This window comes from Sorex fumeus, unplaced genomic scaffold, assembly GCF_029834395.1.
Source record: "Sorex fumeus unplaced genomic scaffold, SorFum_2.1 ptg000047l, whole genome shotgun sequence".
Lineage (NCBI taxonomy): Eukaryota > Metazoa > Chordata > Mammalia > Eulipotyphla > Soricidae > Sorex > Sorex fumeus.
The window spans coordinates 56470017-56495943 of record NW_026606104.1 but is presented as its reverse complement, the minus strand read 5'-3'; positions in this window follow the sequence as shown (position 1 = coordinate 56495943).

The window sequence follows — 25927 nt, the reverse complement described above, 5'->3', positions numbered from 1 at the left end:
CATATTTATATGTTATTTTGGGGAAGGAGAATGAGCACCCTGAGTAGTGCTGGAGGCTACTCCTACCTCTGTGCTCAGGGGCCACTCCCCATCTACTCCTGGTGGTTTTATTGGGGGGGGGGATTTTGGGGCATATTCAGTGATGCTCAGGAATGACTCCTCCTGACTCTGCACTAAAAAATTACTCCTGGTGGTGCTCAAGGGACCATATGAGATGATAGGGATTGTACCCAGGTTATCTTCATGCAAGGCAAGTGTACTACCTGTTATATTATCCTTCTGGCCCTGCTGATGGTTCTTAGAGGACCATGTGGTTTCAGGTATTGAACCCAGAGCTCCTGCATGCAAAACATGTTCTCAGTTTTTCTCCTGTTACATATTTCTTCATTTATATTAAAATTTAAATTAAATTAAAATTAAATGATAAATGTATTTTACATAAGACAAACAAATACTGTTGAAATTGGTAGTTTCATTGGTTAAGACTCAGGATCAGTTACTGTTACAGAGACCTAAAGATAAGAATGATTTAAATAGACAATAAATTTAAATAGACAATAAAGCCTCTCACAGAATGAGAATAAAACAGAGAGGGTGAATAGCAGCCCCAGAAACCCAGGAACCACATAGTCCTTAGAGCTCTCAGCCCCATCTACTCTAATAATGGGAGAGAATGGATGGGGTGGGAGCGGGGAACATATTCCTTCACTTTTAAAGTTTGACTAGAAAGCAATTCTTTTCATATCTGCTTACCTTCCCCCCACCCCCCCATTGGATGTACTTTCTTACAGTCTTTAGCTGATAATCATGCTCCAAAGCTAAGAATTTCATTACCAGGTCAGGGAGGGAAACTGAATATTGTTTGAACATCAGCGGGCTTATAGTTAAGTCACTATGATATAGCCATGCAGCTTGTAAAAATCTCTCTTGGGAAAGATGTGTAGTGATAGAAGTATGCTGTCTTCTAGAACAGAATGGCAAACTTTTTTTTATTTTAACGTAAGAGTATTGCTATTTATTCAGCCATTGATTAGGTTGATTGAATTGGGTATCAACTCCACAAGAATGGCAAGCATTTTTAGAAAGGGACAAATGGTAAATATCTTTGACTGCATTTGGTAGGTCTCTTTCACAATTCTTTCACTCTCTTTTTTTAAAAAACTTTTTTATTAGTGAAAAACCATGGTGACATGATTGTTGTCTTTAGATAGTTGGCAGATATTAAGATGGCTTGGAGAGACTCTTATTCAATTTGTATCCATAGGAAAGAACACGAATCCGTGAGACAGATACACCATGGTTCAGCATAAGAAAGGACTTTCTCATTATCATTCATGAGCCACTTTTTGCAAGGCCTTGTTCTAAGCTTTTCATACATGTTCTCACTTCAACCTCAGTGATCCAATGAGGAGGCTGCCATTTTTTTTTTAATTTTTTTTTTTTATTAGTGAAACACCATGAGGTACAGTTGTAGATTTACAATTTTTGTGCTTAGGTTTCAATTATACAATGATCAGATACCTATCCCTCCACCAGTGCCCATTTTCCACCACCATGGATAATGTCCCCCCCACCCCCATCCCCGCATCCCCCCCTGCCTCTGTGGCAGGGCAATCCCCTGTGTTCTCTCTCTCCTTTTGGGTGTTGTGGTCTGCAAAAGAGGCATTGAGTGGCAAACATGTTCAGTCCATAGTCCACTTTCGACATGCATCTCCCCTCCCTCCTGGGAGGGACCACCAAACACCCTTTATTTGGTGTTCCCTTCTCTATCTGAGCTGCCCTTTCCTCTAGAATGCCCAATTGTCCACTAAGCTACGGAGTAAACCTCCTGGTGCTGATCTCAGCTATTCTTGGGGCTGATATCCAGGATATACAAAATACTGGTTAAACTCCACAAGAGGCTGCCATTTTTACCTGTGCATAATAGATGAAACAACATATTGCCAGAAGGTTCTATAATTTGCCAGGCATGCATGCTGCTAAATGGTGAATACATAAGACCTGCAGCTCTCTCTCTCTCTTTTTATTTATTTATTTATTTAGTTATTTATTTGTGAAACACCATGAGGTACAGTTATAGACTTACAAGTTTTTGTGCTTGGGTTTCAGTTATAGAAAGATCAAGTACCCATCCATTCACCAGCACCCATCCTCCACCAACACGGGTCCCAGTACCCCTCCTACCCCCATCCCCCCATCCCACCCTGTCTCTGTGGCAGGGCATTCCCTTTTGTTCTCTCTCTCCTTTTGGGTCCTGTGGTTTGCAAGAGAGGCATTGAGTGGCAATCGTGTTTGGTCTATAGTCTACTCTCAGCTTGCTTCTCCCACCCTGGGAGGATCCTCTCAACACCCTTTATCTGGTGCTCTCTTCTCTATCTGAGCTGCCTTTTCCCCTAGCATGTGTGTCTGGCCTCCAAGTCATGGAGCAAAATTCCTGGTACTAATCTCGGCCACTCCTGGGTGTTAGTCTCCCATTTTGTTGCTCTATGTTCCCCAGATGAATGCAATCTTTCTGTGTCTATCCCACTCTTTCTGACTCATTTCGCTTAACATGATACTTTCCATGTAGTACCACTTGTATGTGAATTTCATGACTTCATTTTTTCTAACAGCTACATAGTACTCCATTGTGTAGATGTACCAAAGTTTCTTTAACCAGTCATCTGTTCTCGGGCACTCAGGTTTTTTCCAGATTCTGGCTATTGTAAAGAGTGCTGCAATGAACAAACAAGTGCAACTTTCTCTCTTACCTTGCATGTGGCTGATCCCAGATTGATCCCTGGCATGTCCAGGTTAGGTAATTCCTGATCACAGAGCCAGAAACAACCCTTGAGCACCACTGGGTGTGACTCTTCCCCTTTCCCCCACAACTAAATAAATAATAATAAAATGGAGCAGAACACTCTTGCTTACAAGCTTGCAAATTGGATTACATATGTCAATGATTAGCAGAGGCAGGCACTTTATTGCTGGAAATAACGTAACCTCTAAGTTTCTAATAGTGGTGGATGAATTTATTTCCTATGGTGCCTATGGCCAGAATGGCCAGAGTATTTGTGTTTAAAACAATGTATTTATTTGCTTGGGGTTCTGTAAGCCAGAAATTGAAGTTAGGTTCACTGGCTGACAAAGACCAGCAGGATCTCCAGGGCAGTCTGTTTCTCTCAATTTCTGATCTCTTCAAGCTCCGTGGTCTCCTTGGACACCTCACTTCAACCTCAGTGCTGTTGTCATATTGCTGTCTTTTCTGCCCTCTGTCTCCCACACATAATTGTACTTGTGAACACATTTAGATAACTCAGGGTAATCTAATAGAAAGAGCCTTCCCCCAGTCACACCTTTGCCACACAAGGCAGGATTCAAATAGTTTTTAGTGTTTTCAAATATTATTTAGTATACCACATTGGTATTTAAGCATAGAATGGATGAGCACATCCCACATCCTACCCCAACCCCCATACACACACATACCACTTTTTATTAAAAAAATTTTTAATAGTGATACATCATGAGGTACAGTTGCAGACTTACACATTTTTGTGCTTGGGTTTCAATTATACAATGATCAAATACCATCCCTCCACCAGTGCCCACTTCCCACCACCACGGATCCCAGTATCCCTCCCACCCCCCATTCCCCCCATCCCACCCTGTTTCTGTGGCGGGCATTCCCCTCTGTTCTCTCTCTCCTTTTGGGTGTTGTGGTTTGCAAAAGAGACATTGAGGGGCAATCATGTTTGGTCTATAGTCTACTTTCAGCATGCTTCTCCCATCCTGGGAGAATCCTCCCAACACCTTTATTTGGTGTTCCCCTCTCCATCTGAGCTCCCTTTTCCCCTAGCACGTGTGGCTGGCCTCCAAGTCATGGAGTAAAATTCCTGGTACTAATCTCGGCCATTCTTGGCTGTTAGTTTCCTATTTTGTTACTTTATGTTCCCCAGATGAATGCAATCTTTCTATGTCTATCCCTTTCTTTCTGACTCATTTCGCTTAACATGATACTTTCCATGTAGTACCACTTGTATGTAAATTTCGTGACTTTGTCTTTTCTAACAGCTACATAGTACTCCATTGTGTAGATGTACCAAAGTTTCTTTAACCAGTCATCTGTTCTCGGGCACTCAGGTTTTTTCCGGATTCTGGCTATTGTAAAGAGTGCTGCACTAAACAGACAATTGCAGATGTCACTTCGACTATACTTTTTTGCCTAGGGGAAAAGTACCCGACCCTATAGCATTCTACAGTTTTTCTGCCAGTCATAACATGTTTTCCGTTGTGAATCAAAAGCTAATTATTTATACCCCCAACCCCTTATTTGTTGTTCTAGTGTCAATGACAGAGATTCTCGAATACACATTGGATGTATGTGTCTCGGGGGGCACGGGATTGCTGCGGGGTCAGTGTGGGGAGCAAACTCACCACATACCTGCTGACTCAGTTCTCCCTGGGGGCTATTTTTGGGTGAGAGAATTGAATATGGTTTGTATAACATAGTTAGAAGTAATAGAATTTTTTTTCCAAGTAGCCGTCGTCTGTTACTATTCATTAAATGATACCCATTCCCTCACTAATTAAAGTTTTGACTTTTATCGCCTACTTATTCTGAAGCAACCGCTACTTGAATCTGTTTCTTGATTTTAGTCATTTCCATCAGTCTATTCTGTAGGTTTCTGTGATTGTACTATGTTGCTTTATTTAAAAGTAAAGTAAGTAAAGGCCCTCCCATTGATCTTCGATTTGCTCGAGCGGGCCCAGTAACGTCTCCATTGGAGACTTTGTTGTTACCGTGTCTGGCGTATCGAATACATCACGGGGAGCTTGCCAGGCTCTGCCGTGCGGGCGAGATACTCTCGGTAGCTTGCCGGGCTCTCCGAGAGGGGCGGAGGAATCGAACTCGGGTTGGCCATGTTGGCTGCGTGCATGGCAAACGCCCTACCCGCTGTGCTATCGCTCCAGCCCTAATCACTATATATAATAAATTATTTTCTGCACATCATATACTTCCAAACTTCTGCTTATTTAAAATTTACTGCTCCATTATTAATTATTTTTATATGAATCCCTATATCTTCTTTATCTTCGTTACTTTTTCATTTTCTTATAAGGCATATATTCTCCTTTCTTGAGGTCATTATTGTGGCCTATGTTTATTCTCTGGCTGCATTAGCATTTCAGGTGATCTTGTTGTTAACAGGACTGTGTGGGGAGAGCATGTCTCTCCATGAACATGCCTTGGGTTTGTCCTCTGGTGAGGTTTGTCCTCTGCTGGGATCTTTCCATTACAATAAACCACCTTAACAGTCTTACAAGATGTGCCACTGTCCTTTAGAGAAGAGTTTCAGGGGACAAGGATGATGCTTATTTGATTTTCTTTCAATTAGAGCAGTCTTGTTGTCCTTCCCAGTCAGGGAGCTTGTTGCTGTTTTCCTTTATCCTTGGAGTATCAGGCTTACATCTAGAATTGGGCATTTTTCAGCAATCCTGCTGCCAGCACTCAACAGACTCATGCCATCGAAGGCCTAAAGTCTTTCTGCAGCTCAAGGAAATGTTGTTTCCTCAATTATTCCTTTCTCCCTTCACTAATGACGTTGTATCTTTCTAAAAAATTCTATTAGACTAATACTGCATATTCTGCATCTGTTATATTGTGTGTTTTTTATGATTATTGAACAGCCCTTCCATCCCATACTTTGTGGCATCTTAGAATGAATTGGGACTGCCCCACTCAGCCTTTAACTTTTACCCATATTAGATATTAACCACCTGTCATCCTTCTGTATGGAAAGACCGACCTTGCTCCTAATGGCCTTTTATCTGCATCTAAATTGATGCCCATGACCCTTATCCAATCTTTGATCTTCAGACTTTGGGGTTTTTCTAGAAGCTTGTGTACTTTCTTCACAGGAAGTCTGCTCAGGAAAGAGTCACATTCAAGCTTCCCGGTACTGCACAGTTTTTCTTCCTTCAAGTCCCCTCCCCCTGCTTCTCCTGCCCCTGCCTCACTCTTCCAAACATTGGCTGTATTGATGGATGTTTCACTAGTTCCCTGGTGTTTTGACCAGTAAAGGGAGTACTACCAGGTGGGTAGTTGGACCAAATTACCTTCCAGACTCATTTTGCTTGGGGAGGCATTTATCTCAAGTCTAGGGCTTTTATCTAACGTCTCAGTTGACTGACTCAACTTTAATAAATTGTCCAGAGAAATTGTGTTGTATTCAGTCAGGGGGATAGAATGAGTCATGAGGGATAGAATGAGGTGAGATCATTGGTGACAGATGGTTAAACTTACTTGAAGATGGAGCAGGAGAGACAAAACTGAAATCACAGCCCAGGTGGTTCAGATCGCGCACCTACACAAAGACCAATTTAAGTTGAAAAGTTGCAAGGTGCTCATCATCACTTATTTTAAAGAAAATTGGGGTACATCATCTCACACCAGTGCAAACACCTTGTTTCAAAAATACTGGAAACACAGTTCTCGGGGGTGAAGCGATAGCATAGCAGGTAGGGCATTTGTCTTGCATGCAGCTGACCCAGGTTCTGTTCCCAGCATCCCATATGGTCCCCCGAGCACCGCCAAGAGTAATTCCTGAGTGCATGAGCCAGGAATAACCCCTATGCAACTCTGGCTGTGACCCAAAAAGCAAAACAAACTAACAAACAAAACAGGGTTCTTAAGTGATAGTACAGTGGGCAGGGCATTTGCCTTATACACAACTGACTCAGGTTCAATCCCCAGCACCCCATATGGTCCCCCAAACTTTTCCAGGAGCGATCTCTAAGCTCAGAGTCAGGAGTAAGCCCTGAGAACTGCCAGGTATAGCCTGAAACAACAACAACCAAATAAAAGACTGGAATCAATCAGTACTGGCAGGGATGTAGGGGAAAAGGAACCCTCATTCACAGCATGGGAACTGTGGCCTGCTTTAGCTTTTATGGGAAATAGTATGAAGACGTCTCAAAAAGTAAGGCTAGTGCTCCCATATGACCCAGTGATTCACCCTCTTGGCATCTACCCACCCTCAACATACACACACACACACACACACACACACACACACACATACCACAATTCAAATTCAAAAACCTACCTGCATGTCTGTGTTTATTGAAGCACTTAGTACAATAGCTGGGATATGGAAGCATCTCCAATGTCCAACAAGAAATGACTAGATAAAAAAAATTGGTATATAGACACAATGGAATACCACGAAGATGTAAGGAAAGATGAACTCGTGCAGCCACTGCAACTTGGATGGAATTGGAGGTACTATGATAAGCGAACTAAGTCAGAGGGAGGATAATAATACTGGATGATTTCACACTCATCTGTGCAATCCGGAGACAAAGGTATCAAATTAATGACAAGCCCTTGGCGTTGGCTTACAAAATGATTAAGAACCAGTGGGGGGATGGGAAGGAGGTAAAGATGACACTGGAGGTGACACAGGGCCTTCGGCACATTGGTGGTGGTGGGGTGCAGTAATTTTGTACGTTGGTGCCATAAACTTTAACATTATTGGGCACCTGCACAACACGGGTTTTATTTATTTATTATTAAATTTTGGGCTGGAGCGATAGCACAGCGGGTAGGGCGTTTGCCTTGCACATGGCCAACCTGGGTTCGATTCCTCCCTCCCTCTCAGAGAGCCTGGTAAGCTACCCAGAGTATCCTGCCCACATGGCAGAACCTGGCAAGCTCCCTGTGGCTTATTTTATATGCCCAAAACAGTAACAACAAGTCTCACAATGGAGACGTTACTGGTGCCCGCTCAAGCAAATCGATGAACAACGGGACAAGTGCTACAGTGCTACATTATTAAATTTTAGGCAACAGCCTAAAATATAACAAAATAAACAGAAAAAAAAGAGATTTTCTGGCACTGCAAGGTATTACATGGCCAAGTTCAGACGCCTCTTTTGCTGATGAGTTTCTGGAGGACGAGGAGCCTTCTATTTCAGGAGTGGGAATGGGCTGAGTGGCCTTTGTAAGTCCCTGATGGGATGTGATGATGTTAGGTTGGCAATACACAGGGTCAGCTGATAAGCCCCCACAAACGAAAATGAAAATGTTCTTTTCACCAGCCTTACTGATAATCTTTTTTTCTTTTTTTTAATGTGAGTAAAGGCAGGTTTTGTCAGGAATACATTCTCTAAATGGCTAATGCTGAATGGAAACACTCTGTTTCTTCTCCAACAGACTGGGGGGGGGGGGGATTGGCTATTTCAGCCCCTTCTCATCCCTGGGAGACAGGCAGCCTGGCTCTCAGCAGTAGGTGATGGGGGGAGAGTTCTAGGGGCGTGGTGGGGGAGGAGTTCTAGGGCTTCTCCACCCCCCCAGGCTCCTCCCCTGAAACTGGGTAGGAAGCAAAGCAGGGAGAGGGCCTAGGGGCTGGAGCTGTCGAGTTGACAGATCTCTGTGGTAGGTCTGTGCCCCTTGTCACATAGCCTCCTGGGCTCAGGTCTGTGGTGGCTGCAGGAGGGCCAGTTCCAAGCCTGTGTGGCTGTGTGACATTTCCAGCTGCCAGTGCCGGGCCAATCAGGAACAGGCCCAGATAGCTAGGGCGATGACACATGAAATATGATAATTTTCTGCTAAAGAGCCCTGGAGGGGGGGAGCAAAGGGTGAGTGTGTGTGTGTGTGTGTGTGTGTGTGTGTGTGTGTGTGTGTGCCACGTGAGAGAGAGTGACGGTAGAACAACAGCGTCTGTGACCAGCAGGAGGATGACAGTGCATGGGTTTAGTGGTCTGTCCCACGGATCAGGCTGTGAGACTGAGGTGAGCAGGTGTGCCCAGGGACATCAAGGCTTCTCCTTGGCCAGCTGTGACTGAGCAAAACAAGAACACAAGCAGGATGCAGATAGCCCTTCCGAGCTCTGGGGCTCCCCACAGAAAATCTGGAAAAGACTGTTTTTTCCTTTTCTCCTTTAAAACCTAAATGTTGGTTTCTTCTCAGTGCTACCTCTTTAAAGATGAGGGCTGGAGAGATAGTTCAGCATTTGTCTCGCATGCGACCAACCTGGGTTTGATCCCCAGCATCCCCATATAGTCCACCAGCCCAGCCAAGAATGAACCCTGAGCACAGAGCCAGGAATAAGCCCCAAGCAATTCCAGGTGTTACCCCAACACCCCCCCCCCACACACACACACTAAAAATAGGATGAAAACAAAACAGGAATCAGCACCACCATGGTGATGGGAGATCTTGATAGATAATTGAAAAACAACAACAGCTGGGGGCTGGGATTGTTTGTTTCCTTCATAGCCCATTTTTCTCGGTCCATGCTTGACCTTGGCCTTAAAATTGTATAATTGAAACCCAAGCACAAAAATTTGTAAGTCTACAACTGTACCTCATGGTGTCTCACTAATAAAAAATTTTAAAAATAAAATAAAATACACACACACCAAGAAATGGTTTTGATCCCTCGCACCCATATGGTCCCCTGGGCATCACCAGGAATGATCCCTGAGTACAGAGCCAGGAATAACCCCTGAGCACAGCTGGGTGTGACCCAGCCTCTCCCTCACCCCCTTCCCCACTCCAATAAAACTAACAAAACCAGCTTCTTAAAACCCCTAGAGGAACCTGAGCCTGAGACTAGGAGGTCCTCAAAGTTCCTTCCTATGATGGTGTTGAGTAGAGATTGCAGTGAAAAAATACTTGTTTTAGGGCTTTAGCTGGCCCCTAGTCACCTCCTCCTTTTGAAGCTAGAGTGATCTTACAGTCTGAGGGTGGATCACCAAGGACTCAAGGGCTGGGTAGGGCCAGCACTTCCCCAGGGTCACTTCTGGTTTGCAGAATCCTCCACCCCACCTCAAAGACTAGGGAAGCTTGGCAGGCTTCCTGGTTCTGTATCAGCAGCTTGAGACTGGTGAGGGTGACACCCAGGTGCACAAGCACCCCCTCCATTGACCCTTGCTCCTGTGCTCAGAAGGAATGGATCCGTGTTTATAGAACCTTCCGCTTGGTTGCTGAAGAGCTCATCTCTGCCATGCGTGTGTCATGTTATTACCTTGCATCTGCCTCCGTTCTCCCCTGTGTATTAGTATCTGCTAATATCTATTTTTAATAGATGAACTATGTATTTTAAACCCAGGGGTTCAGACCAGGTGCCGTTCTAGCCAGGGACTCGAGGCCTGGATTCGCCTTCCCAGCGCCGGCTGTTCCGAAGTGGGAATTGGTGTACTGTATCTTTAAAAGGTTAAAACCCCTTTCAAAAAAGGTCTGAACTCATAGTGGGAAAGACAGCAAGGCATGGCTTGGCTTTGGATTCAGAAAACAGCTGCTGATTAGATTCCGTGTCTGCGGGCTGAATTTATTCCGTGTTTTTCAGCAGCAGGAATTCAAAAGGGATGCTACTGTTTGGGTTTCTGATCGTGATTTATATTTATTCAGAGGAATAACAGAGGGTGGATCTGTTCCCGGCGAGCATGCTCACAACCAGCCGGGCTCTCCCATTATCCAACTGCCTAGTTTGGTGCTTCAATGTACATGTCCAATCCGTGTGCCCATGTGTGTGTGTGTTCAAACACGCATGCATGCCCGGGTGGACATACGTGTGCACAGGTTCTTTTTCAAGGACAGTTCTTTCAATGAGGTCTTTACCCCTTACTTGAAACAGGTGTTCACGGAAAAAAAAAAACAAAACCGCACACAATCCCGAACGAGCGGAATAATTCATGAAGAAGGGGCTGGATCCGTGGGTCAGAGGACACTGGACCAGTTTGCCCGCCCAAGGCCGAGAAGGTAGGGGAGTCTGGATTTCTATTCGGCGGATGGATGGATGGATGCCTCGCGCTTTATTCTCATTTATTGTGGTTTTGCTCGGCCGCCCTAGACGAGCAGACTGGCGGGGCGGCGAGTCCATTTTGTCGTTGCCTTGCTGGGGCCAGGTGTCTGGGGGGCGGCGCGGGGTCCTGCCTGGCGCCGGGGGTGGGCAGAGGGGGGAGGGCGCGGGGGGAGGGGGCAGCCGCGCGGCGGCGCGCGGTGCCCTCCTCGGTGGGCTGCGCTCGCGCTCGGCCTGGAGCTGGGGGCGCCCAGAGCCTCGAGTGACCCCCTCGCGTCAATCACCCGCGGCGGCGGCGGCGGCGCGGGCTGTAACCCTGTGCGCGCCGCGCGCTCCCGCTCGCGGGCTCCGGGCCCGGGCCGGTGCAGGCTTGGGCTCTGCAGGGTCCGGGCCGAGGGGCTCCGGCGGCCGCTGCCCACCCCTCCCGGAGCCTGCAGGCCCGCCCGAGCTCGCTCTCTGCGACCCGGCTCGTTGGAGGATGCGACTGAGTGCTTGGAAGCTGCTGCCGGTCCTCCAGCAAAACCATCACCCCACCCCGCCCGCTGCTCCGACCCCCCGCTAACCACGCAAACACGGAAAGGCAACTCCTCCTCCTCCTCGGCTGAGGCTTCTTACCCCTGAGCGCTCCCCTTCTGGTCCAAGTGGTCCCCCGCATCTTTGATAATCAGCAGCGTGGGGACTGCTGGACGGTGGTCCCCAGTGCGGGGGCCCGGGGCGCCTGGAGCGCTTCTGGGCTTAACGCCCTGTACTTGGAAGGGAGAAGGGGTATGTACTTCTGGAACCCAGGGTGCTCTGGGGACCAGGCGTGGTTGGCATGGCGGGTCAGCTTTTGCCCTGAACTCTCCCTGCAACTTCGGGCACAGGGCTTGCAGACACCGGGCTCGCAAGCTGGTGCTGTGACCCTCGCTCTGCAGCCCCAAGTTTCCAGCAACCCTTGGGATTGTAACCACAGCAGCCAGCAAATTTCCCACCCAATGGATCGAGGTGGTCTTGCAAAAACTGTTTTTGTTTCCTGGGTGTCGCAGGGAAGGGCAGAATCAGTCGGTGCACTGAACCGATGAGCTCCATGACACGTTCTCCAGTTCTTGTGTGTGAGATTATGTAACCCCAAATTCATGATTGGAGTGTGTGCCCAAAGCAGGTCCCCCACCATCTCTCCAGCTCCTCCTCACCCGGGATGAAGAACTGGGGTCCTGGGTTGAACGTGTCCTTATGTAACCGGGGGATGAGGTGCAAGCCGAGAGTGCAAAGAGGAAGGCTAGTTGAAGGATCTACCTGGGCAGAGATATCAGAGCTCTTGTGTCTGTGGGGGACAGTGTGCAGTTGAACTGGAGACCTCCCTACATGCTGTTTGAACTCTCATCCTATCCTTTCATCCCTTGTAAACTCTGGGAAAGGATCCAGGGCCCCTGTGCTGGGCAGATTCACTTCCTGGAGGGCCAGGCTGTTCCCCAGGCTTGGTGCTGTGTAGATGGACGATCCACACTGCTCTCGTGGAGCTGCACTGTTTGCAGCAGACCTCTGGTACCTGGCTGCGTGGTTTGACATGTGCCCTTCAGAACAGGGAAGACTCCCAGAGGCACCTCCTTACATTAGATTACTGTGGGATTGCAAGGTGGAGGAGCTGCCCAGCTGAGATGTCTGCAGGCCTCCGGGGGAGATGTGTGTGACACAGACCCCTTCTTCCTCCTCTCCACGCTTGGTTTAACCAAGACACTCACAGGACCCAGAACCGTAAACTCGGGGCCCCTGATTACATCCCTTAGAACCTCCGCCTAGGACTGCTGTGTAGGCTGATTCCTTGAGTGGTTTCACCTGGCCTCTTGTGGTTAGGATTTTTTTCTTTAGCCATCTACTCCCCATCTGCCGTCTTTAGGGACCCAGTGCTAAGATAGGAGCTACGGTGTTGGCTCAAGCTGTGTAATCTGAGTGCCATTGCCCAACTGTGCCCCAGGGTGCTCAGTGGCTGCCTGCGTGCCCTCCTTGGAATGGAGAAGTGCTACTGCTGCTGGGTTGGTGCCCAGGGAACCATATAGGCTGGGAGAGTGTGAAGGTCCAGGCAAGGAAAAGAGGCATTTAGTCTGGAGTCAGGCGGGTTCCGGGGCCCAGCTGGGTGGAAAGCAGCGTGTAGAAAAGGGGGCAGGAGAGGAGGAGACAGCTGCTAGCTCGCCCTTGCTTGCTTCCTGCTCTGAGTTCCCCAAGGGCGTCCAGGCTCTCTTTGCCCTCCTGGCAGCCCATCACGGAGGCCCCAACATGCTGTTCTCAGCTCCCTTCCTGTTAAATCCAATCCTATTTATGAATCTACAGTTGAACCGGGCAGACAGGCCAGGAAACACTGGCTTCATGAATAGGCAGCGCTGATTCAGCTCAGATTTGGCCCACACCCTTAGCCCATCTCGTTTATAAAGTGGAAAATATCTTAGCCTTGCCAAGCTCATCAAAATATCTCCAGAAGAAAAGGAGATGGACAGGAAAGGCCCAAGTGCTGGGGCTCTCAGGAGAGGGCTGCCGCGATTAGTACACGAGACAGAATTTAACTGAATCAGTTGGGCTCTGAGTAGTGAAGCAAACTCCCTTAGTTGCAGTTCATGGATTTTGATCACCGCCAAAACTTCCACACCCAATTTCAGAACTTCTCATTTGTGTGAGATTTTAAGGGTTTGGCCCATAGTTTGCCAGCTACACCTGGCCAGTTGGGAGAACTTGGAAAAAGTTCTGTGCAATGGTTACTAGAATTTTTTTTGCGTGTCTATAAGAAGTTACAGGAATGTAACAAACAGGAAAACCAAAGAATCAAATTTTAAAAGGCACAGGAATTCAAAGCATAAAGCTTGTAGGCGACTTAAAAATGTAAGAATTTTGGTGAAACGTTACATATTTTTATCTGTCTTCAAAACTCTGGTTTGTAACCTAATAACTGATTTCATAAGTCCTCATATGTGCCAAGAGCAATTTAAATTACATTTTGTGATAGGGGAGGGGGCTAGACAGAGAGATAGTATAGGAGTTTAGGCTCTTATCTTTCATGTAACTGACTGTATCCCTGGGACCTCTAGCACTGCGAGGAATGGCCCCTGAGCACAGAACCAGGAGTAAGCACAGCTGGATACAGCCCCCAAACAAATCAGTTCATATTTTGTAGGTCCAATTTAAGAAGGTATGAGAATTTCAATGATGGGTGCTAGGATTGAACACAGACTGCCATGATCTCTGCTACTTGGATTGTTTCCATTTAAAGGGTACCCCAGGTGTCAAGATTTGATATGGGGACTAGAGAGAGAATGCAGGGTTAAGTGGAATGCCTGGCATGTGGTTGACCTCATTTTGATCCTCTGCACCCCATAGTGCCCCCGTCAGCAGAGCAGGGTGCAGCCCTGGAGGACCCCCAGAACACTGCTTGGATGACTTGGGTGATTCCTAACACCACAAGGTCCAAGCAGCACCACATCCTTGGGCCCTTGAATTGAGAGTCCCGCTCAATTGAGTGAGAATCTCAGGGAAGGGTCCAGATTCGATGCTGGAGACCCTGACATCCTCTGCAGATAGATGTCAGACTCTAGGCAAATCTCCACCTTTGCAACTGCAGACATGTTTGCAAAGGCTCTTGACTTCCTCCTGAGTCAAGTTTCTGGCAAGGAGGAAAGGGGTCTGTGGCCCCTCACAGGCCACTGATGGTCTGTCCGCTCCAGCGAGTTCTCAGGACCAGTTTTCTCTCGCTGGTAGGCTATATGTTTTTTGACTTGGTGGTGTCTTGGGAAGGGGTGGTGTTTTAGTTTTGTGTTGAGGCCACACCTGACTATACCCACCCAGGTCTTACTCCTGGCTCTGCTTTTAGGAATTACTACTGGTGGGACCCTGGGGACCACATGGGGTTCTGGGATCAAGCCTGGGTCAGCTGTGTGCAAAGAAAATCTCCCCACAGGCTGTGCTATCTCTCCAGCCTGGGCCAGGTTTTTTTTTTTTTTGACCCAGATGAAGAGTCCCGTGCTAAGCAGCACATGGCTTATGCCAGCTCTCGGGGAAAGGTTCTCCTATGTGGGTGGCCGTGGAGGGTCGTTGACAAATAACTGTGTGAGAATTGAGTGTTGACTCTCCCCATGCCAAGCATGTGCTGGAGTTGCTAAAAAATTGCACATGTAGGCAACCTCCTAAACTCCCCTCCCCTCCCGGGCCCTCAAAATACACTTAATACTCTCTTAGAAACTTCCCCTGACTCAGCGGATCTCAGTGAGGAGAACTGGGGCACCACACAGCTGAAGTGGGTGGGAAAGGGCTGAGATGAGAGCGTAGCTGCTGAAATCCAGGCAGGAGAGGCAGAATCCATGCCCCCATTTGAATGAGGGGGACATTGGTGAAGGTTCCGGGCAGTTCCAATAAAACGTGAAGCCACTGTGATTCTGACAAACCCAGGAGCCAGAACCACAAGCACTGTGGAGGAGAGCCCACCACACCGCCCCAGAATGATACTGCCGAGTGATTTAGGTCGAAGCCATGGCAGATGTCAGCGCCACCAGCTACAGTTGAGGGGAACCTCTTTGCCAAACGACTAGGAAAAAAAAAAGCAGGAACCCCAGCAGTTCGACGGGCATTCCTGTTATATTTTTCTTCTTGAACTTCTTTTTAGATCATTTAAATGGCATTTAGACCCTGGACCCGAAAGGACATTTATAAACTACACGTGAGGAAGAATATGGCCAACCCTCAGGTGCTCACCATTAGTTGAAGGAAAACACTTTCAGTCTTACCTATGGATCCTCTCCTTCCCTCTCCTGAAGGACAACTTTTTCTTTTATTCCCATCCCCCCCCCCCGAACCACCATAAATTTGTATGAATTATCCCTTATCTGTATGTGTGGGACATATACTCTGCAGCGATGCATTGATCCCAGGTGTGTGTTACTCTGCCTGGTACAACACGTTGCCAGTGAGTAAGCGGAATCTCAGGTCATTTGTGCAGTTGCACAGCTAATAAATTAGAACAACAGGTACCTGTTGTCTGATACTCAGATATTTGCCACTTCCCCACACGGGGGCACTTCTCAGAATATTACAAACACCAGAGTGGGGACAGCCATTCTTCTCTGTCTCTCTGCCTTTCTTGCCCTCCTCCCTTACATTTTCCTCCCCAAACAGTGTCGTGTTAGGGTGTATGTGTTTGTGAACTTTGTTTGTGAACAAATGGAGCCATAGTGTTTGTTAGTGTTCTTGTGTTCTTTCCTTCTCTCTGGGGGAAGCAGTCCTCAGTTCTTGGGGATCATTCCTGGTTCTTTACTCAGGGATTACTCCTGGCAGTCTGGAGAGCCCATATGGATGCTGGGGATTGAACCTGGGATGGCTACGTGCAAGGCATGCACCCTGCCCACTGCGCTATCTCTTTGGCCCCTGGGTTCTTGTGTTCTTATGCATAGATTTAGCCTAAGGTCTATACACCTAGAATGTTCCCAGATCTGATATACATGGCCCCTCGACCTACCCTGCCCCCCACCAAAGTGCTCCCACAAAACCTCTTAAGTCCCTTCATGTTCCTAAGAAGATTACACCTGGAACTGGGGATATAACCCAGGGGTCACTGGTCCAGGCCTCGCATACTCAAAGACTCAGGTTCAATCCCCAGCCCTAAAGGGCTCCCTGAGCTCTGCTGGGTGGGACTCAGAGGCCCCTGACACAGCACAGGGACCCAGGTTGGGACTCAGCCCCAGCACCGGGACCTCTCTGACTGAGCAGGCTCTGCCAACTGGGGGTGAAATGATTTGCTCCTGATCTGTTCCTGCTGTGGAGTATAACCGAAGCATTTTTCACTTTACTTAACTTCAGTCTTACACACCTCCTTATTGTTAGAAAACCTTCGTTCCCAGATTCTTTACTCTCACCGATACTTGGACTATCTTGTTTAGTACCCTGAGAAGCAAGTATATCAGTTTACTTGGTGAATGGTGAGGGTGACATGTCATAGACTCTGGCTGTCTTCACTGTTCTCAGAATAGTTCTACTGGGCTAAGTGAATGTCACCTCAATTTTATAAAGAAATGTGGTCTTTATTGTGTTTATCCATTTCTAAGACTAGCCATGGAATGTCACTGTGTCCCGTTGTCTGTGTCTTTGCTCACGTTTCATATTTTGCTGGATATTATCAGACATTTTTGACAGTCTTGTGGGTGTTAATGGTGTCTTAACTTGGTTTTAGTTTGCATATACTTGATAACTAAAGAGGTTCAGCCACTTATCATATGCTTGGTGACCTTTTATATATTCTTTGTGTGTGTGAAGTGAGTGGCAAAGTATTTTGTCCATTATTTTAAAAATTAGGCTGGGGGTGGCACAGAGCAATATAGTACAGTGGGGAGGGTGTTTGCATGCGACTGACCTGGGTTTGATACCCAGTATTCTGTGCTCCCTGAGCCCCACCAGGAATGATCTCTGATTACAGAGCTGGGAGTAAGCCCTGAGCACTACTGGGTATGGCTCACCAAAAAACAACAACCAAAACTTAGGCTGGGGTCAGGGAGCTTGGTTAAAGGGCCAGTGTACATGCTTTGCACATGCTGGGGCTCCAGATTCAATGCCCAGAGCCACAATGGCCCCCAAGCACCACTGACAATGACCTCTGACCAGTCAGCCAGTAACAGCAGCACCTGAGTACTACCAGATATGGCCTCCCACATGCTGAAAAAAAAAAAAAAACAGGGACCAGAGAAATAGTACAGAAACTAAGTTGCAAGTGTTGCATGTGGTCAACCCTGATTTTAATCCCTGGCACCATAGGACTCCCCAAGCATCACATGATAGAGCCCTGGAGGCCTCTGAGCAACTCTGGGATGCTCAGATAATCAATGGGCCAAGGCAATTGAAGGCTTTGCAAGGCTTAAACAGCATTGACTCCTCAGGCCCTCACGTTGAATTACCAACCTGGCTGGCAGAGAATGACTAGTGGATCCCCAGATCTCCTGAGACTGCTTGGGAGACACCCCTGCCATTAGCAGTTTGAATTTTTATTATTATCTGTAGCAGTTATTTATATATGCTGGAGAATAGTTTTGAAGATACCGTCTCATAATTTATAGTATTTTTCTTGCTCTTTTTTAGTGCTTTTTTTTTAGAGTGGCGAAAGTTTTGACTTTTAATGTAACAAAAAATAAAAAATAAATTTTCCCTTTATTTTTGAACTAAACTGTATCTTATAGAGGAAACCCTTCCCAAAGGCAAGGTCATAAATAAACTTTTTGTAATGCCTTTTGAATATTTTAGAGTTCTGCCTTTTATGTTTGCTTGTTTGCATTTTCCTGTGAGACTGGTATTCTAGGAATTTTATTTCCATTATAAGAAAAAGGAACTATGCTTCTCCTATAGTTTGCAAAAGTACTTAGAAATAATAATGCAGCATTATAAAATTTCTTTCTTGAATTAGTCAAAGAGATTTGTTATTTTTTCTCATTTTAATTTGCTAATATCTGGCAGTCTCTGCCCCCGCGCCTCGGTGTTCCTTCCCGGAGTCCCTTGGAGGGGAGCGGGTTGAGCTTTCCTCCCCGCCCCGGCCAGGGCTACGGCAGCCGGAGACCTCCAGGACCAGCCACCACCATGCTGAGACCACTCTCCGCACACCTGAAGGTACTGGCAAAGGGACAAAGCCACGCGGGTTCCGGGGCCGAGACCTCCAAGCCTACTCAAATTGGAGTCGAGCATCTTCCACCCAGATCCTCCAAATTCCAGTAGGCGGGGGTCACACCCACCACCTGGCCCCCTGGCGCCGTGTAATCCCATCAGCGGCCAAGACTCAGAGACTATAAAATCCAGATCCCGGAACCGCGCTGCCGCATTCGTGGCCGCGCGACATCTTATCAGAACTTTTCTTTATGACATCTTATTATCTCATTCCTACTTTGGACAAACTTGCAGGCTTTCGAATGTAGCCTGCCCACAGGGCAGAGTCTGGCAAACTCCCCGTGGCCTACCAAATATGCCAAATACCAGTAACAATGATGGGTCTCATTCTCCTAAAGAGTCGTGAATATAATCTCAGGGCTAGGATGAAAGAGACGTTACTGGGGCCTGCTCGAGGCAATCGACGATTAACAGGATGATGAAATGAAATGAAATGAATATCTGGTGAACTATTAGACATTAAGTTAATCTAGTTTTTCTAGATAGAACTGATTTCTCTATATATTTTTAGCTTCTGATTCAGTTGATTTTAATAGTTACTATAATCTTTTGGCTTTACCTTTTTAAAAAGTTGAATCAGTTTTGGGTTAGATTTTTCAAGGAATATGTCTGATTTAAGCTACCTATGATGTATCCAGTATGCCAAAAACAGTAACAATAAGTCTCACAATTTGTTGTAAGATGTTACTGGTGCCTGCTCGAGCAAGTCGAACAAGGGAGGACAGTGACATTGCTACATGTCTAATTTATTGAGTTTACAAAGTGTTTACCCTGGCGCCTTGTAATATTCTGCTCTCTTTTTAGGCTTGGTAGCATCTGTGATTGCCCACTCTTTATTTGTAATACCATTGTATTCATCATATTCTGTTTTTAATTTTGTTGAATAATCTTTATAACATTTCATCTATTATTAAAGAAGCAGTTACTGACTTTGTGATCAGAGTCACCTTTGATCTCTATCATTTATTTTGTCTTCTAGTCCCTTGGTTTCCATCTCTCACCCCCCTCCCAATCCCTGCCCTCCCCCACCCCCACACATATCTGGTGGGGATCAAGGCTTACTGCTGGCTCTACACGCAAGGATCACTCCTAGCAGTGCCAGGGAAACCATGTACGGTATCGAACTCAGGTCTGCTGTATTATCTCTCCAGTCACCAAGTTCCTTGATGTCTATGCTAGTTTTTATTATGTTCTCTCCTCATTTATTTTGGTTTGAGATCATTGTCTCTTAACTTAAGAAATTCTGGACTGTTCTCCCTTATTATAAATTTTATAGGTTACATATTTCTAGCAATACATTTTTGTTATTTAATATTCTTAGGTCATTTGTCTCTAGTCATCTTATCGATTTTCCACTTTGGTTTATTCTTTGACTCACAAATTATGTGTGCGTCGTTTCTTAATTTCCAAATCTCTGAGTTCTTTCTTCTTTGTCTCTATTTTATTTCTATTTATTTATAGTTTAATTATATGAGGTTGGCAAATATTACTTGCATTATCATCCAACTTAAAAAATCTGTTGATGCCTAATGTAAGGCTCTGTGTCTGGTCAATATTTACAATATTATAGGAGTTTTAGCATTGCTAGATACAGTGTTCTACATAAATACATTAGATAAAAAACAATTAAAGCAAGATTTGATTCCTCCATCCCTCTTGGAGAGCCCGGCAAGCTACTGAGAGTATCTGGCCTGCGTGGCAAAGCCTGGCAAGCTACCCGTGACGTATTTGATATGCCAAAAACAGTAATAACAAGTCTCACAATGGAGATGTTACTGGTGCCCGCTCGAGCAAATCATTGAACAATGGGAGGACAGTGCTACAATGTATGCTTTATCAGTTATTGAACCTGGGGGAGGGAGGACTATTTTGGGCCACACTTAGTGGCGTTCAGGATTTACTTCCTGCTTTTGTGCTCAGGGATCATTCCTGGTGGTGCTTAGGCCCCATATGGGATGCTGAGAATTGAACCCAAATTTGCAAGGCAAGAGCCCTACTTGTTGTATTATCTCTCTAGCCCCTGTTATTGAATATTCTTATGTTTCTCCTTATGATTTTATCAAATTTTTATTTTACACACCTGATACTTTATTAATATATGCCTATAATATTGGAATTGTTTTATGATGAGTAATTTTGGAATGAATAATTTTATATGCAGTGATTCTGGTCTCTTTAGTAACTTTTTGTTTAATCTTCAACTCCGTTCTGGCTAATATTATTCTAGATTGGTCGATGTTGTTTTATTTACTATTTTCTGAAAAAGTCTAAAGTACAGGGTTTAGATTTTTCATGAGAATGGATCTGATGGTAATGACCTTTGTTTTAGTTTTCTTTCATTTAACATGAATTTACCCCTTGTTTTTAAGAGCCTATTTCTGGGTAGAATTTTAAGTTGACAGTTACTTTCTCTCCAGGACAATGAAGCTTTTATTTAACTATTGTCTGGTTTTCATTATTTCCTCTGAAATCTATTATCAGTTTTCTCTATCTTTAGAATATGTTTTATTTTTTCTTTCTTTGACTGATTTTCAATATTTGGCATTTTTGGGCTCCCAAGTAGTTACCTGGAGCGATAGCACAGCGGGTAGGGCGTTTGCCTTACACGCAGCCAACATGGCCCACCCGAGTTCGATTCCTCCGCCCCTCTTGGAGAGCCCGGCAAGCTACCGAGAGTATTCGATATGCCAGACACAGTAACAACAAAGTCTCCAATGGAGACGTTACTGGGCCCGCTCGAGCAAATCGACGATCAATGGGAGGGCCTTTACCTTTACCTTTAAGTAGTTACCTATGTGTGCATTCTTTTATTGTTTGCTTGTTTTGGGGTGATGCTCGGGGGTTACTGCTGATTCTGCACTTGGGAATTATTTTTGCAGTGCTTGGAGGACCATATGAGATGCTGGGGATCAAACCCAGGTCCATCACATGCAAGGCAAGTGCCTTACCCACTATACGATCACTCTGGCCCCTACGTGTGCTTTTCTTTTCCTTTCTCATATACAGATTTCACCAGGCTTCCCGAACCAGGTGACAGTATTTTTGATCCATTATGGGAAATTCTCCTCCTGTCCCCTTCTTCCATGGGGCAGCATAAGATCAACTGCAAGGTTCCCATACTTGGCCAGTGTCTTCAGACTGAGCTTGGTCCCTATCCTGGGCTCCACCATTTACTGGCTTTCATATCCTGAGTATTTCTTATCTTCCCAGATCATGAGACATTTTGAAAGATGTTTTTGTAAAGTGTCCAGTTTTCTTAGTTATTAGTAGACTTACCTACTCGGTCCACCTAATGCTGTTTTTTTTTCATACCACACTAAGCTTTACTAAATACTAGCTAGCCATGAAAAATCACTGACTGCTGCATCGGTGGCCAGGTTACATGTCTTTGCAAGTATTCATTCCCAGTCATTCTCTTTCGTGGTTCATTCAACATGTGGTAGAATGTTCTCAGGAATGAAATTCACACAGGTTCCTACAGGTGATGACACAAAAGTAGTTGGTTCTAGTGGATGTATATGAATCTGACTGTTCTAAATCTGACTGTAGCCGTCCCACCGGATTCAAAATGCATGCTATTTTGTGAGCAGGTAGAGTTTCAACTTTTCCCACTTGTGGCCCCTTTTTCCTTTCAGATTTTTTCAGGTGACCTCTGTGTAAAGGTATATAAAATTAGGTATATTGGTAATAAATCATAAAGAAATTTACTGTTAAATAAATCCCACAGTCAGTGGGGTCATGACCCAAGGTTTAAGAATCGAGGTGATAACTAATAGTTAAGCCTTGCAGGGCAAAATTCCATAAGTCTGTAGGGCGTTCATGCTCCATTGAATACTTGGGTGATCTGATGGGGTTAGGCTTCACTTGAGGGTCCCACATTTTGGTAGGACATTCTTCTGGGACATAGCATTTTTCCAAGCCTTCAAGAGAGTAAATTACTATTAGAACTCTCTGTCTGTCTCTCTGTCTCTGTCTCTGTCTCCATCTCTGTCTCCATCTCTCTCTCTCTCTCTCTTTCTTCTTCTCCCCTCTCACCCACCCCACCCCCAGGCCCTTACTTTACCATTTAATAAGGACTCACTGCCCTGATTTATTTTCTTTTATTTTCTTACAGATGCCTGTTTTGGTTTTGGTTTGGTTGAATCTTCCTATCTTGGGTTGTACCTTAAGGCTATCCTAATGTCTCAGTTCTTTGCTGTTTGGATGTTAGGCTCTCCTGCCTAGGAACCAACTTTCTTCTGGGCAAAAGATATGTGCAAAAGCATCTGCTTCCCTGAACCAGCCTCTTAGCCTTCAGCAACAAGGACCTAGATGGTGGCTGGCCTCCCTCTGCCTCCCTTGGGTGAACATACTTGAAGCCTCCTGACCCAGGGTTATGGACTCTTGCCACTCTGGAAATTAGTTCAACAGACCCTTGAGTGAGGACTCTGGTGTGGTTCAGGTGTGCTTCACTCCTGGGATTTCAGCCTTGCTGCTCACTTCCTGGTGTAAATTCTGGGCCAGGAGCCTGGGGTCATCACTGTCTCCTTCCCTGCCTGGGGCTGGGACAGAGCAGATGGACGTGCCCGCTGCCACAGACCTCCCACAGGCCCAAGGAGGGAAGCCTGCCAGTCCCTTGTCCCACCCCATCTCCTGTCACCCCCCTGCCCTGCTTACTTGCTGCTCATCCAGCCAGAGTTGGGGTCCCTTGACGTGGGTGCTGACTTATTTGAGAACCAAGTCGGAACTGGTGGCAGGGTTGCCACCTTCCCTCTGTCATTCCAAGATTTAGCCTCCAGAATAGAGCGGCCTTGGCTGCTCTGCTATCCCATACCCCAACTCTCTTTCTCATCTGCTGCTGCCCAGTCCCCCCCCTCCCCTTCCCATATGTTTCTGAGAGAATCTTTCAAGGGTGAAGGAACATTTTTCTTGGACAGAGACAAATGACCTCCCTCTCTCCCAAGTCCAAGTACTTCTTGGAAATGCACTTGCCCTTTTCCCCATCTAATGCATGTATACTTTCTACCTGGGAGGGAGAAGCCCCACAGGGCCCAACGGGAGCCTTCTGGGCTTGCCAGCTTTCTCTGTGGGTCACTGGCCAGTTTTGCAGAACATCTGCCGCTCCGAAGTCAGCTGAGAATCGGCTGCCTGGGTGTCTGATCATTGGCGCTAATTTGCAGTGGCAGTGCTTGGAAAGGCTCAGAACACCGGGCCTGCCACCCCACTCAGCTCAACTCAGAAACAGGGAGAGCTGGCTGGCAAGAGAGAGGTGATGAGACGGAGCGAGGGAAGTGGAGGGCTGAAGGGGGGATGAAATGAGGGATGGAAGGTGATGAGAAAAAGAAGGAAGGAGGCCTGGGAGGAGGGAAAAGGGGAAAGAAAAGCAAAACAAAGAAAACTTAGTATCCGGGAAGCAGAATGTTCTTGCATCTCCCTCCTCAATTCAGAGCCCACTCCTCTCTAGAGGTTGACTTGGCATGGAGTGCCTTTTGGAGTAGAACCAGGACTAATTTACATACAGCAACACTCACCTTTGAAAGCATACATGTCAGGGAGCTTCAAAGCACAACCATAATCAAGAATGAGAACCTTTTATCTCTCCCTAGCAGTTGCCTATGCCTCTCTGTACTCAGTTTTCCCTCCCTGACTCTATCCCCCCCAGCGACCGCTCATCTGTTTTCTCTAAAAAAGAATTTTGCCTTTCTTAGAACTCCAGATAGACAGAGTCATAAAATATGTATTCCTTTCACTCTTGGGTTCTTCTGCTCAGCAAATCTTTGGCAGTTCATCTGTGTGGTGGTCTCAGCAGCTCATCCTTTGTACTGCTGTGTAGTATTTCATTGTCTGGAAGCGCTGCAGCGTATTTATCTGGCCACCTGGAGAGAGAAGTGTGGGCTCTTTCGGAGGCTGTTGTCAAGAAAGCCGCTGTGTGCTTTCCTGTGTGTGCGTGTCTGCATCTTTTCATTTCTCTTGTTGAGTTCCCACTCTCTCCCTGTCTAGGAGGGAAGATGCCCAGATTAGTGTGTGTGTGTGTGTGTGTGTGTGTGTGTGTGTGTGTGTGTGTATGTGCCTATTAGCCTGGAACTAGGATCTCGTTCCCTTCTTATGAGTGAGTGTCAAATAATAACAGGCTTTGGGATCTCTCCACTGGTGTGAGCCCCCAGTCTCTCCCTTTGATACTATTCTAATCGTATTTGGCACCCTCACCCAGACGGCCTAGGGATGGAAACACGGGGGCTGGCTCTGTGCAGCCAGAATTCATATCCCAACTCTGTCATGTATGATAATTTACTTAACACTCTGTGTCTCAGTTTTCCCATCTGCAATATGGGAACAATAGAGTACTTGCTGGATGGGGTGTGAAATACCGATTATTCAACCAACTGGGAGAAGATATGCTTGGCCCACACCAGATACTGTGTTGTTGACTGACTTTACTAAGAGAACATCCGGGTCTGGGATGCATGCGATCAGATATCCCATAGCTGCTGGTCCTGGGGCTGGGGAAGTCTCTCTTGGCTGCTTGGATTCCAGAGACAGTCTTGCAGGAGTCTGAGGAGTGTCACTAGAGGTAGGGAGCACTGAGGGGATCGTGGTGTCCCCCTCCTGCATGTGCTCAGTGCAAAGCTCTCCCTGAATCATCTCCGTTAATGCAATCAGACGGGTGGAAGGCGGCTGTGTACCCCTCCAGCAGGGGAGTCCCACCCTCAGTGATTCTGAGTTCTTGGTCTGGCGGTCCTTGACTCGGAGATGCTCCCAAAGGGATTTTTGTGTGTGTTCGAGGCCAGGCCTTCAGAGGCCAGTGTCTCTAGTCCAGGGTCACATGGAAGTGAGAGCAGGCAGATCTGGCTGACTCCATGTTCCTGGGAGTCGCCTTCTTTGTGCTGTCAAACAGGGCCGGTCAGAGGCAACTGACAGTGCCGGGCTGGAAAGAGCAGGGGGACAAAGAGGTGAATGGTTTTCCAGCATTGTCTTGCCAACCTTACTCGTTCTAGTCTGAGTCCCTGTTTGCTCCACGTCTGAAAGGCTTTGGGGAAGGACAGCTTCTAACCTCTGTCCTGGCCACTTGCCATGGGGGCTTGTCCTCTACTCTCCAGTTCTTGGTTCCAGCTTAGGCGGGTGGCCTTTAGGTCCAAGAAAACAGTGATGGAGGCTTCCTGACTCCTCCTATGACTCTGCAGCCAGACGACAGACTGCCGTGGTCCTTCCTGAATAGAGTGGGGAGGGCACAAGCCAGAGAAGTGGCGGTCTGCTCTGTCCTTGCCCCCCTGGAACCATGTCCATGGACACTTACCAGCTGAGAACTGGTCGATCACATCTGATACTGCACAAGGTCTCCTGCAGTGACCTCAGTTTACCCTCCAGGGCCCTGTCATTACTCTCTTCCGGTTGGAGAAGTGGAGGTGCAGTGAGTTGAGGTGGGGGGCTGGAAATTCCTCAGGGTGAGGTTCCAGTCTTCAGCCTCTGCCTCCACTGCCTCCGGGGGTCTGCCTTCACCT